The sequence below is a fragment of the Biomphalaria glabrata genome, chromosome 14, assembly GCF_947242115.1.
Source record: "Biomphalaria glabrata chromosome 14, xgBioGlab47.1, whole genome shotgun sequence".
Classification (NCBI taxonomy): Eukaryota; Metazoa; Mollusca; class Gastropoda; family Planorbidae; genus Biomphalaria; species Biomphalaria glabrata.
Genome location: NC_074724.1, coordinates 7,628,509 through 7,641,798, shown reverse-complemented (window position 1 = coordinate 7,641,798; position 13,290 = coordinate 7,628,509). Strand labels below are relative to the sequence as shown.

Here is a 13,290-nt window from a genome sequence, read left to right as displayed (position 1 = left end):
ATAAACAACACAGGTCAATTTTTTTAATTTTTTTAAGTTCCTATAATAAGAAAAACATAAAAAAAAAACATTTTTACAAGACAATACAGGGCCTATTACTTAAGGAGAGATTATTTTTCTCTTAATAACTAATGAATGTTTAAATTTGTAAAAAAGTACATTTTTAACCCTGCCCAATAATCCCCTGCTGTTAAGTGAATGTATAAATCTACTAGACTTTATAATATTGTAATGATAGATCTTTCGATCTAGACTTAGAAGATGATGGCATAATGTTCCTGAACATTAATTTACTGTTTTATTTACTCTTGAAGGAATAATGACTACATGTGGAAAGTACCGTTCAAAATAAATATTTTCATGTTCTTTGGACAAATTTAGTATTTTTTTTTACTTTTAACAATTATAACGGTCAAATTAGAGCTTTCTCAATATGGCTAACCAGCTAGTAATTCTTTTCTTAGCGATATACCTCAACTTATAAATTTCTAGGAAAATCGTAAGAGCCGTTTTCAAGATCCGTGTCCAGGTTTCAAGAAAATTCTAGTTTAATAGAGGTTTTGTAAAAATAGTCATTCCTGCTGAATAGTCTTATATATTTGAAGTAGTCTTACTGGGTTTTTTCTCGGAAAATTGCCAAGCTTAGCTTACTTAAAGGAACGTGACTAACGTGACCCTCACGTGATCGTGACCAGAGGAGCTCATGCTGAACTCTAGACCAATCAAAATATTTAATTTGAATCCCATTAGAAGCATGCCGGGATTTGTTTTGACAGTTTTCAAATAGCTGAAGATCTCGTGCTGAACTAAACAACATTCGCTAGTAAGCATGCGCATGGGGGTTCCAGCTCTCGTCGCCGCATCGTGACGATCTCACGTCCAAACGTCCGAATGTGGAAGGGAGTAAATCGTGTTTGTAAAATGTTTGACATGTTTCGGATGTTCCGTCAGAGTTGAAGATAATCTACTTCCTAGTCCAAACCTCCCGCAGCACGACGAGAGGATGGAAGCGGGTAGTGTTTGAACCCAGCACCGTCGAGACAACCGAACGCCATTCCAGCGTGTAAGCAAAACCCAGAATGGTCATGACCACAAAAGAAAGCTACAATCTAAATTCGAGCCGATGTGAGAAATCCGTCTCCTTGACCTAAATATTATTCGGAAAAAATACTATTTTTGCCGACCTTAGGCATAGGCAAACTAGGTATCCGCCTAGGGTCTCCTATCAACGTATTGCTTTTCTTCTTCTATTTCATTTGGGACCACCTAATTCCATTATTCTAGGGCCTCCCATTATCCAAAACTTCCCTGTACATCATATCGGGTTGCTGCTATCATTAAGCAGTAAAATACGAACCGCAGGTCACAAGCCACACGCTACAGCTAGAATGTAGAAACCGTTTCTCTTGGGTGAAATTCTTATTTTATTTTACCAACATGGGCTATCCTGTCCATCAAAACAGTCTGCATGCAGAGTTAGAGTTTTTGGAAGGGGAAGGGGGAAGCAGGACTTAGTACAGATACTCTTGAAGGAATTTCGGATTTAAAAAAAAAAAAAAAAAAAAAAACAATTACATAACAACACAAAAATTGAAAAGCTGTATACTCTGGGCGGTCCTTCCTAAATGTCCCACCTCGCCTCCACCCAACAGTTCATACTTGGAAGCATAATGTTTCTTAGGTAAAGAGTAACAAAGAATTGAATGTATGAACTTTTTTAACAAACAGGTATCTATGTTTTAACCTAGAAATAGAGATCTACGTTTTAACCTACATATCTAAGTTATAACCTAGAGATGGATGTGGATTGGCTAACGTGTTTCTAACCAACTTATTTTCCATTTAAACTCTATAGTGCCCCCAACTTAAGTTCAACAGTTTTCAAGATGTTCATTATAAGGTCTTCCCCTTTGATTCTTGTCTTCAGGGGCGGATCGCGTTTCGATAAACGACGATAGTGTTCTTAGTAATCGCTCCATTCCCCCCCCCCTTTCATATGTTTATGCTTAACATCATGCACACAAAATATCAACAAGCATTGTTATTGTTTCTCTTGTCACTTGAACTCACGTGAAAGCATCCCTGACTGTCTATGTGCCTAAGTCTATAAATAAACTGTCCATTGATAATTACGTCATTCATTCAACGGGCTTCCTCTTGCACTGCCCTATATAAATGATGTCTCTTGAGTAACGTTTCACCACTCTTCTCTGATTGAGGGTCTTGCCAAAATCTCTTATTGAATATTTGCCGTCATAACACTAAAATGGGTGAGTATGATTTTTAATATAATATAATATACAAAGAGGATTGTATGTACCACATGAGCATCCGTAACCACAAGACACTACAGCATTTCGCATTTATTTCTACTTCTGATGTGTTATCTAGAAAAAAGTAGAAAAAAAAAAGTAAAGTCTCCCTTTTAGACCTTTGCGATCTATAGGGCAGATGATGTTAAGGTCAACTGTTTTTATTTGGCCAACGGTTAAAAAGCAGGGTGTTATGTGGCCAGTGCAACGACCAACCGCCTTTACTTTCCCCAACTAAAGTCAGGTACCCATTAGAGTTGGGTGGACTCAGGGGCACCCTAAAAATCCCTCAAAATTCCAGTATTCACCGAAATTCGAACCAGGACCTAAGGTTCGGAAGCCAAGTGCTTAACCAATTAGCCACTGCGCCCCCATCTGCAATCTAGAACTCATGCTTTATACCTGCTCTTCATGCAGATAAATGAGTACTTTTGTCTCCTAACTGTTGGTATCGAGTTCGCTAAGCTTCGTGCGTGGTTTCTATACATCATCTTATTAAAACTGCCTTCAATTAGATCAAAGTTCCTCTTTCAGATCTTGTGGTCTATAGGGTAGATGGTGTAAAGGTCATCTGTTTCTGTAGCCTAAGGTGAACGAGGGTGTCATGTGGCCAGCACAACGACCAGCCGTCTTTACTTTTCCCCAACTAATGTCAGGTACTCATTAGAGCTGGGCGGTGCCCAAATATCCCGAAATTAAAAATCCCAGTCTTCAACAGGATTTGAACCCCACAGCCTCCGCTTTTGGAATTCAAACACTTTTACTCTCAGCTACCGCGCCTTCAATTTGATCACTATACAAAATATCTTATGGGATGGACTTTGGTGGCATTCTGTGAGCATATTCAGGCCAGCTAGGGCGTCCACTACTTCTCTTAGCAGGACTTCCTCGTTGGTTATTGTATCTTGCCTCCTTTTTAAGGATTCGCCTTAAGCCACAGAGGCTGACGATGTTTATTTTTTTTTTCTGCCAAGAGTTGGCCGACCATGTTTCCTGAATAGCAAAAATGTTGGAAAATGTGAGGTCAGGTCAGGGGGGGTGACAGTAGTGAACATTAGATCACCACTTCCATTCAAATTGTAATGACCCACAAATGTCGTCAGACGATAATGTAATAGTTAAATAAAGCATGATCTGTTATAACTGGTTGTCATATTGTTATGTGTTAGCCTTGTAAATTTTATTTTAATTTGATTTATGATTTTTTTAGCCACATCGGAACAGAGGCGTAGCTAGGATGGAAGGGGAGAATTGGAGTACATCATCTTCATAAGTTTTCTAGACTTGGGGGGGGGGGGACTTCGTTTCCTTCTTTCTAATGTCAACATCTCTAATAGTGCGCAACCTCTGCACTATACTGAATAGCAGTTTGCATGGCAAGGTTATAACAATATTATTGTTACCTGTATGGTTTTGTCGATTAAACGTATCGAACTTATACTTAAGAAGAAGTACTAGTTATTAATTCATAGTAGTCAAGAACGTTGTGTGATCAAGTCAATATCAAGAACACAAACACATATAATCAGGACAGAAACATTGACGATAAATGTATTTTGATCAGATTCGGAATTACCTATATACATCCCAAGTTATAGCTTACAGCCCCCAAGAAATATATTGCATTTACATATAATAAATGGACTTATAAAGGGCCTCAGAAGAGTTCGTTATTTCAATTAGTTTAGGGTCTTTTCAAGAATTTGTACGGCAAGGTTTTGATTGATATATATATTTTTTTTCAGTTTCCCTCCTTAGACTTGTACTGCTTCTTGCCATGATACACAGTGTGATCGTATCGCACCCCTGCGACAGTTGTCCATCTTGCAACACGATAGAACATCGAACGCCTCTACATAAGTGTAACTGCGCGATGAATCACTGCCATGGAAAACGTTCCGTTGGAAATGTTCTTCAAAAGTTATTTGTTTCTCTGGAAAACAGGAGATACACCAGCTTGTCTAAACAGTCTACTTCCACACATGACCAGCCAAAAGAGGACTAAAGCCTCAGAAGATTGAAAGCTTTAAGAATAACATTTGTCAAGTCACATGTAAGACAAATGCAGTGTAAATGTGTAAATACAGAAATAAAGGAATCGATTTTTTAAATATCGTCTTTATATTATTTCGGTTATTACACACAGGGTCGGATTTAATTGTGTGGGGCTAGATTTCTTAAAAAAAAACACTTTTCTAAACCTTAAATAAAGAAATACTAATGAATACACATACTTATATCTAAAAGCAAGTTATATATTAAAAAAGAGTGTTTGTAAATTTAATCCACGTTTTCTTTAAAAAATAAAAATAATATGCATTTTTTAGCTTAAAAAAGTGTTTAGCTTTAAGTTTGTGAAGGGTACGGCCTTTGGTAGATGCAATGCAGTAGATCCGGGCTGTAACAAAACTACATATTCCGAGTATGCTACAACTACAAGCGGACACTTCAATCACGACATTGTTGTCACACGACAATTTTATGATTTAAAGTTTCAGCGTTAAAAATGAGGGAAAAAAATCCACTTAAAAGCTTATGACCAGTTGAAACTCCGATATATATTTATCTTTTGTTAAAGCTCGTTCATTATAGAGTTTCGAAGTTTTCGAAGTCTGTAGCCCCACCTGCCCTCCCTAAAATCCGCACCTGCTTACACATGTAGACTTTTATATCTTTCGTTTAACGTCTACGTATATAGCATTAACTCTTTCTCTCCTAACTGACGATACAAGCGATGATTCCACCAGAATGTGGTAAATAATTACGGAGAGAAAGAGTTAATTTAGACAAAGCTTACAATAAAATAAAGTAATATAAAAATCGTTTAAAAAAACAAACAAATATAATCTAAAGGTGAAGAACTCCGCCATTAAAACTATATCAGTCAATAATGTGCACATTATTTCCTTTTTATGATATTTAAAACATAAAATAAATGACCAAGAATTGATTAAAGTATTGAGTATTTTTAAAATTGTTTCATGTCTTGTTAGATACAATAAATAATTGCTTTAAGTGTCGATTTAAGAATGAAGGAGTCCCACATTCATAGAAGACTCCTATATGGTTAATTAAAGAAAATAAAACGATTATATGAGTCACTGTCTTTGGAAGCCTTCAGAAATGACCCTGCCACCTGGGAGACAGAAGCCCATGATCGAACATCATGGCATCACGCTGTGAAAAAATAGGCTAAAGAGAACAGCGCTGGAAGAAGAATAGCGCTAGAGAAAAAAATCAACGCAACTTAGCATAAACTTCATTTGAAATAACTTGTACATTGTGGGTCGAATATTCCAGACTCACATAAGTCTCCATCCATCCATCCCAGTGGCGCTACAGCCCATGGAGGGCTCTGGCCTGCATTAACATATCCTTCCATTCAGATCTCTCCTGGGCCTTTCGTCTCCACGCCCTAACCCCAAGCTGCTTCAGATCTGCTTCCACGTCATCTATCCATCGCATTCGGGGTCTGCCTTTGAGTCGCCTGCCTTTTGGTTTTTGCCTGTATACGATTTTCGCCCCTCTCCACATAAGTCTCACAAGCATCATATTTAGCCTAATCTCTGAATACTGAAGAATTAATTTCCCATCTTGGTATCAAACAAAATACTTGACTAATTGGGTAATTTTTGTTTTATTGATTCGGAAATAAATAACAGTGCTAAGTTTCAACTTGATCTGAAAATGGGTGTCATCTTATAGATGGGTAATTGGTCAGCTTGGTCTATGACCTTCCCAAAAGAGAAGATGATTGGTTGTGGGAGAATTAACGTTATCAAAACTTTTACCAGACAGACACGTATATAAGCGCTGTAAAAATAAACTTACAATAAATTTTGTTAGAGAAAAGATCTTGGCGATCTTTTATCACGCTCACATCCGCAGTAATTTGATTTTTAATACCACTGCCTGGTATGGCTATCTGAACACCAAAATTAAAATGGAATCCAGAGAATCCTAAATGCTTCTGGTAAAGTCTTTGCAAAAATACAACCCCAAATTGGATAGCTGTTTAATAAAAAACATTCACAAGAAAGATGAAAATGTTCTAGAAATTAAAAAAACAAGGTTACAAAGACAGTTTGTGTGGAAACACAAACTTAAAATCGGCCCCCGAAGTGGTCCACCTATTTTCAGAAAGAACATCCAAATGAAATTATATAAAAGACAAATGAGAGATAAGAATGGAGAAGGAAGATTGACAGATCTTGTGTAGTGCCCCAATGGTGCTGCAGATCAAGGGATAGGTGCAAGTGAATGCAAAGTTAGATGTGAACCTGGCCTAATTGGTTCCCCTTTTAGACCTTGTGGTCTATAGGGCAGATGATGTAAAGTTCATCTGTTTTGTGGCCTACGGTTAACGAGGGTGTCATGTAGCCAGCACAACTACCAACCGCCTTTACTTTTCCCCTACTAATGTCAGGTACCCATTGGAGCTGGGTAGACTCAGAGGCGCCCGAGGATTCCGAAGTTGAAAATCCCAGTCTTCACCAGGATTCGAACCCGGGACCCTCGGTTCGGAAGCTAAGCGCTTTACCAAGCCTCTCCTGGTCTTTTCAAAATGTAATTGTTTTGAAAGGACTTAATCTGATATTTAAATCTTCTGAACATTTGGATATTAAAAAATGTTCGAGAAAATTAAGTTTATAAAATTACTATTCGTTTTAAATTAGGTCTAACTTATAATGCATACTAATTAGCTTTTTCTCTTTAAAAAAACTGCTTGCATAACTGATTTTAAAAATTAGATTTTTCGCTTTCAGGAAAAAAAAGTAGCCGTTGCATCAGAACTTTGAATGGTCTAAAATATTGTGATGTCGGATTTTCAATATCCTTCATAGTTTACGAGATCTCCCAGTCTTCACCAGGATTCGAAACCGGGACCCTCGGTTCGGAAGCTAAGCGCTTTACCAAGCCTCTCCTGGTCTTAACAAAATGTAATTGTTTTGGAAAGGTTTAATCTGTCATTTAAATTCTCAAGTTTAAAACATAAACAAATGTTCAAGAAAATAAAATTTATAAGATTACTATTCGTTTTAAATTAGGTCTAACTTATAATGCATACTAATTAGCCTTTTCTCTTTAAAAAACTGCTTGCATAACTGATTTTAAAAATTAGATTTTTCGCTTTCAGGAAAAAAAAAAGTAGCCGTTGCATCAGAACTTTGAATGGTCTAAAATATTGTGATGTCGGATTTTCAATATCTTTTCTAGTTTACGAGATCTAAACGGGACGGACGGACAGATGGACAGACGGACAGACATTTCGCACAAAACTAAAAGCGTCTTTTCCCCTTTAGGGGGCCGCTAAAAATTACCCTGTGGGACAGGATTTAGTGATTTTACCATCACAAAAGAGATACAAGACACTGATAGCAAAAACAAGCAGACACAAACACTCTTTTGTCCCCTTCGAAATAAAAAAAAACTAATTAAAATTTAACGATCTGATTATAAACTTTTCCCATGTAAATTATGAGCGAGTCTGGTGTGAATGTATATCTTGGTTTTCTATAGTTATCACGTTTTGTTTGGTGTAATGAACAAATTGTAAGGCGAATTTCCTTATGGACATAAAAAGATTATTTTTATTATAATTCATGCTGTTAGAACTGTATCGACAGTTAAAAGAAAGCAAGCTTGCGTCAAATACACGAAGAGCCCCATCCCTTAACAATTGTATGTAACCTCCTAATTAAACGAGTAGGTTCACTAAAAAGTCTTTACTAATAGTAAGTGGAAAGACTTTAAAAAATTGAGGAGGGAAGAAGCACGCTACATACAGGCCTTGATGGCGAAAAGAAACTGGAACAGACACAAAATAAAGCAGTGAGATTCATTACAAACGAATATTCACATTTGACTAGAGTAACACCTTTAGTAAAATCACTAAATTTACAAAGCCTTCAGTACAGAAGACTCAAAAGTAAAGTAGCAATTATACATAAAACACTGAGCCATAATCTTCAAATACAAAAACAAAATTTAATAAAATACTCTGAAAGACACAAAGATAAAGGCACATTCCTCGTCCCATATGCTAGGACAAATTTGTACAAATGCTCCTTCTTCCCTAGTGCTATTAGAGCATGGAATGGGTTGCCTGAGCTAGCCAGGAAAACCAATGACTTGGCAGAATTTAAGTCATTGGTTAATATGCATGACTGAATGCATGACGCGTAGGACGTAATCATCTTCTTTTTTGAAGTAACGTCTGTATTATATAAGATAAGAAGATAAGAGTATTATAAAAGATCCTCATTAAGACTTTTTAAATAAATAATACCGTTGTTTATTGGCGAGATAATATACCATTGACAAACCTCAATTCATATCGTCGTGCTCTCTGTGCAGGAAAAGCCTCTATGACATCATCTAGATCAATTTTGTCTAGTATTTTTGACTCCACGTAATTAGCAAGATTACATGGCAGTGGCGTAATATTTAATTTAAAAACAAAAACAAAACATTAATGTGGGGGCCACTGGGGACATTCAAATTGCCCCCCCCCCACCTACGACACTGTCACTTACATTTGTTGTATGTAGTCATAGTAATACTTAATGATATGTACATCGCAACGATATTCATTCAGAATAGGCAAAAAGGACAGAATGTCAAGTCCATGAACAATTAATAAAGTTTTTCTTTTTAAAAAAAAGTCTTTATTTAATGTACTTAATATACAGGATGATTCAAAAAGAATGCACCGAAATGTTTATAAAAATGTTTTGTTTGTTTCTAAAAATTTCTTTTTTTTTTTTTACAGGTTTCAGAGATTCCTTCAGAGTTGAAGGTGATCTACTTCCTAGTCCAAAATTCCTGCAGGACGACGGGTAATGCACTGGCGTAGCTAGGGTGGGGAGGAGGGGGTATTTGAAAATCCACTAGAGGAGAGCTTCAAAAATAGTGTTTCTTACATTATATCTTAAATATTACTCAAAATGCAAGGGCCTCTAAAGAGGTCAAGCATCCCCCCCCCCGGAGCTCACAAATGATGGAAAATTCCTAGCTACGCCCCTGGTGGGATTTCAGCTGAAGGGTATTAACCTGGGACCTCCCAGGCAACCGAAAGACAGTCCAGCGCGCTTATCGCACGACCTTGTAGCCATTAACACTAAGCAATGCGCTTACAATTGTTTTATTGCAGCAGACGATCTTTTATTTTTCTACCAACATTGGCATAAGGTTGTCGTTCTTTATAGACAGATACAAGTTGCAGTGGTTATAAAATGAATGATCTGTTGGCATGTATTACCGATGTTTAAATAATGTAATTTATTGTTTGTAACGCAGTGAATAATTATACATACAGAATAATTGGTAACAGTTTATTATCATACGCTTAATAATTCTTTCCCCTTACATGACCTAGATTTGACGTTATTTTGTTATGTCATAAAATTATAAGGGATATCTTTATTAATGAATACTCCGATATATTTATTATCAGAATGTACAATACAAATGAGGCTGTATGATGCTGTGCAAGTTAATATAGTCTATATAAAGTAAACGAAAAACTGCCAGGCTGCATTCAAACTTGTTGAAAGATAAATAGGCTAAAGAAGAACCAAAAATGTCTTTACAATCGTTGTAAGAACTTATCCGATATTTTTTAAAATTTGTCTTTCATGTTTTTTTACAATACCTCTATTCCAGTGACAAATTCATGGCGAGAGGATGGAGGGAGGAACCTGGACAACTGATCTCAAAAACGGCTCTAACGATTTTCCTAAAAATGTAACAGCTGGTGTATATCGTAGGGAAAATAATTACTAGCTCGTTAAGCACACTGAGAAACTCTGGTTTGACCGTTATAATTTTTCAAAATAAATAAAATAAAATAAATAAATTTAAATTTGGCTATAAAATATAGCGTAGTTGGTCTAAGTGTGTCGATAACCGAGTTGTTTATTAAGTTTAATGTTGCTTTCAGTTCATTGATCGCTTATCAAAGATTTGATGATATTTTTATGTAAATCTAACCTAACTTAGGCCTGCATCTAATTACAGATCTAGGAGTAGATCTAGATCTATAGTAGATTTTATACGTTCTAAATCAGAAGTGTAGGTGGAACTAGTTCTGTACGTTTGTACAATGAAAGTACCAATAAATAGTTTTATATAGACACATCGTAGATTTAGCTCAGTGGCTAACGAATTTAGACCCCGAGCTGGCGTGCTGAAGTACAAGTTCGAAACCCGATTTGGGCTAATATTTTTTAAAATTTTTATGTTAAGCTGTATAATGGAAGCATTGACTTTTATTCAAATGTTTTTTTTAAACTCACAAGCCTACAGGTACATGCAAATTATGTTACCTAGAGAGGTTCAACGTTCTGTACTGTTTATTGTTCTGTTTTTAATGATGTCTTCCTTGTTGGTAATCCAACAATCTACCTATGTACACGTGTTTTATAGACTGTCTACTTTTAAAGAAAAGTGTATGTATCTATTAACAGAATAATGAAGCTGTTGGTTTGTATGGTCTGCCTGGCGATGTTCCTTGCTACGGTCACATCTCACAGAGTCATTATACGTGATTTGTTACGTAGACAAGATGTAAGTATAATGAAATAATACCATTTCAGTGGCGTAGCTTGGGTGGGAGGAGGGGGAGAATTTGAAAATCCCAGCGCTCCCCTGTTTGAGTGGGGCCCCAAATGAGTGTTCGAAATTTTTGTTTACATTAAATATTAAATATTACGCAAAATTTGGGAGTCCCCAAAGAGGTAAAGCCCCCCTCCCCCCCGGGCCCCAAAATGATGGCAGATTCCTAGCTACGCCACTGAATACAATACTCTTGTTTCTGGGTTGGTTTTTCATATATCTTGATTCAGAAACTTAAATAGCTTAGAAATCAATTTTTTTTAAAAAGGTAAATTTTTCATCTCTGACGTTGCAATCTCTAGGGAAGATGATGTAAAGTTCATCTCTTTTTATTATCCATGGTTAATGAGGGTGTCATGTGGCCAGCACAACGATCACCCACCTTTACTAAGGAAAGGCATTATAATATGCGGTTGATTACTGTGGTGTGTCGAATTTCTTTCCCAATAAAGAAATTCACTAGCCCCAACTCACGTATTTTTTTAGTGAACATAAGGCAAGGGTCTCTTTCTCAATAGTCACATTGGGCGTCCAATAGGTACAGCTATGTACTATTTATTAATTAACAAATATAATTAATGAAAATTTAAGTAATAATTTAGGTGTTGAAAATTACAATATTTTTGTTTCTTTTCTAACAGACTGACCTTATTGAAGGTGAAGAAAGTTTTGAAAGTGTAGGTCAACTTGTTCATTATAAACTTGACGACAATCTAAATTAGACTAAATAGAGGTTAGATCTAGATCTAGATAGAAATGTAATACTAATTTGAAAAAAATGCACATGTATGAATTATTATGGCAACAGCTATTTTCTGACAGCTTAAAGATGCATATTTATTTATTACGTATACGGTAGTATCACATTTAGAAGCGATCCGAAAGCAAACAGCATAATGTACTTTATTACCGTTAGGCTCTAGATTGGACAAGATCTACTAATCCTGATTTTTTAAGTCTAGAAATGATTTTAAGATTAATTGTGTAGAGAATGATCTGTGTATTATAGTATGTATGTGTAGTCTTGTTATAAATAAAAATATTTCATCATTTAGGTAGTTTTTTTTTCCTTAAAAAAGGTGAAATCCTAAATAGTAAAATATACTTTGTTAATAAATGTTATCTTATCATTGTACTAATTGCTAAAACTTACTTGAATATTATTTCTACCTAGAGGTTTTTCGCTAAATAGACTAGAACAACTTGCAGAGATCTCTCAAATGCAGAATACAGATTCTTTTTCTTTTTTTTTTTCCCGTATCAATAATGTTGAACGTCTCCACCTGTTCAAAAACACAAACCTTGTTCAGGCCAGATATGATGAGATCACCAAATGTTATGTCTAGATATAATAAAATGTGTACATCCAGTTATTGATTCTGTTTTTAATTTACATGAATGTGTAGCTAATCCACTATATCAGGGGTTCTAAACCTGTGGATCACGATCCCCTTGGGGGGTCGATTGACGATTTGCCAGGGATCGCCAAAGACCATAGAAAATATTGATTGTTACTGTCTACTCTTCTATTGCTGTATGTGTGTGTTTGGGGGGGGGGGTCGCGGCAGAGTGGTGGATTGTAAAAAGGGGTCGCTGGACAATATCGTTCCACTCTCTCTATTTGTCCCATACGATTCTAGCACGTTGAAAGGCCAGTAGACATGGGTCGTAATGACATGCTGCTAGAGACAACGTTAAACAAATCAACGTATCAGTAGTTTAATTTTATTTAGAACATAACGAGTGCTTGAAACAAAACGAAGTGTAGTTGTATCAATTACTATGGGTCAAGGATTTTAAATAATTAATCTAATTAAATTTGTTATAGACCTAGACCAATAACACTAAATATTTGCGATTATTATTTTTTTTTTTACAAAGCTTTTATCTACTCACTTTGTCTGTCTGTCTGGTAAAAAGTGTGTACACGTTTATTTCTCCCACACCCATTCTCGGATCAAGATGAAACTTTGCACAATTATGCATTGTCATAGTCAAGACATGAATCAATACAAGAAAACGTACCCAATTAGGCAATTATCTACTAGTAATTCATTATTATATTTATTACCAGTAAGGGAAACTAATCCTTCAGCATTCACAGATATGGCTACATTTGTTGGATTTAGCGCCCTTAAATAATTGTTAATGATATTTCTTCCTCACTCATTCTCCGATTAAGTTGATACTTTAAACACTGTTGAATACCCAATTATTCAATTAATTATTAGTATTTAATTATTTTGTTTAATATCGAGTAATGGAAATAACTTGTACATTATTGATCAAGAGGCTTTGTTATTGATCGAGAAGAACCTTTGTTAAGCGCTATGATCTCTGCTATTGGTCGAGATCATGGTGT

At 35.9% G+C, this 13,290-nt stretch overlaps 1 long non-coding RNA gene across 1 annotated transcript; it reads left to right on the top strand.

Annotated features, from left to right (window-relative positions):
• Positions 1–9,762: 9,762 nt before the first annotated feature.
• Positions 9,763–12,297, top strand: LOC106068679 (uncharacterized). Its single transcript, XR_001217937.2, has 4 exons — positions 9,763–9,911; positions 10,781–10,880; positions 11,570–11,605; positions 12,103–12,297. It is a non-coding gene; the product is annotated as an uncharacterized LOC106068679 (long non-coding RNA).
• The last annotated feature ends 993 nt before the right edge of the window (positions 12,298–13,290 follow it).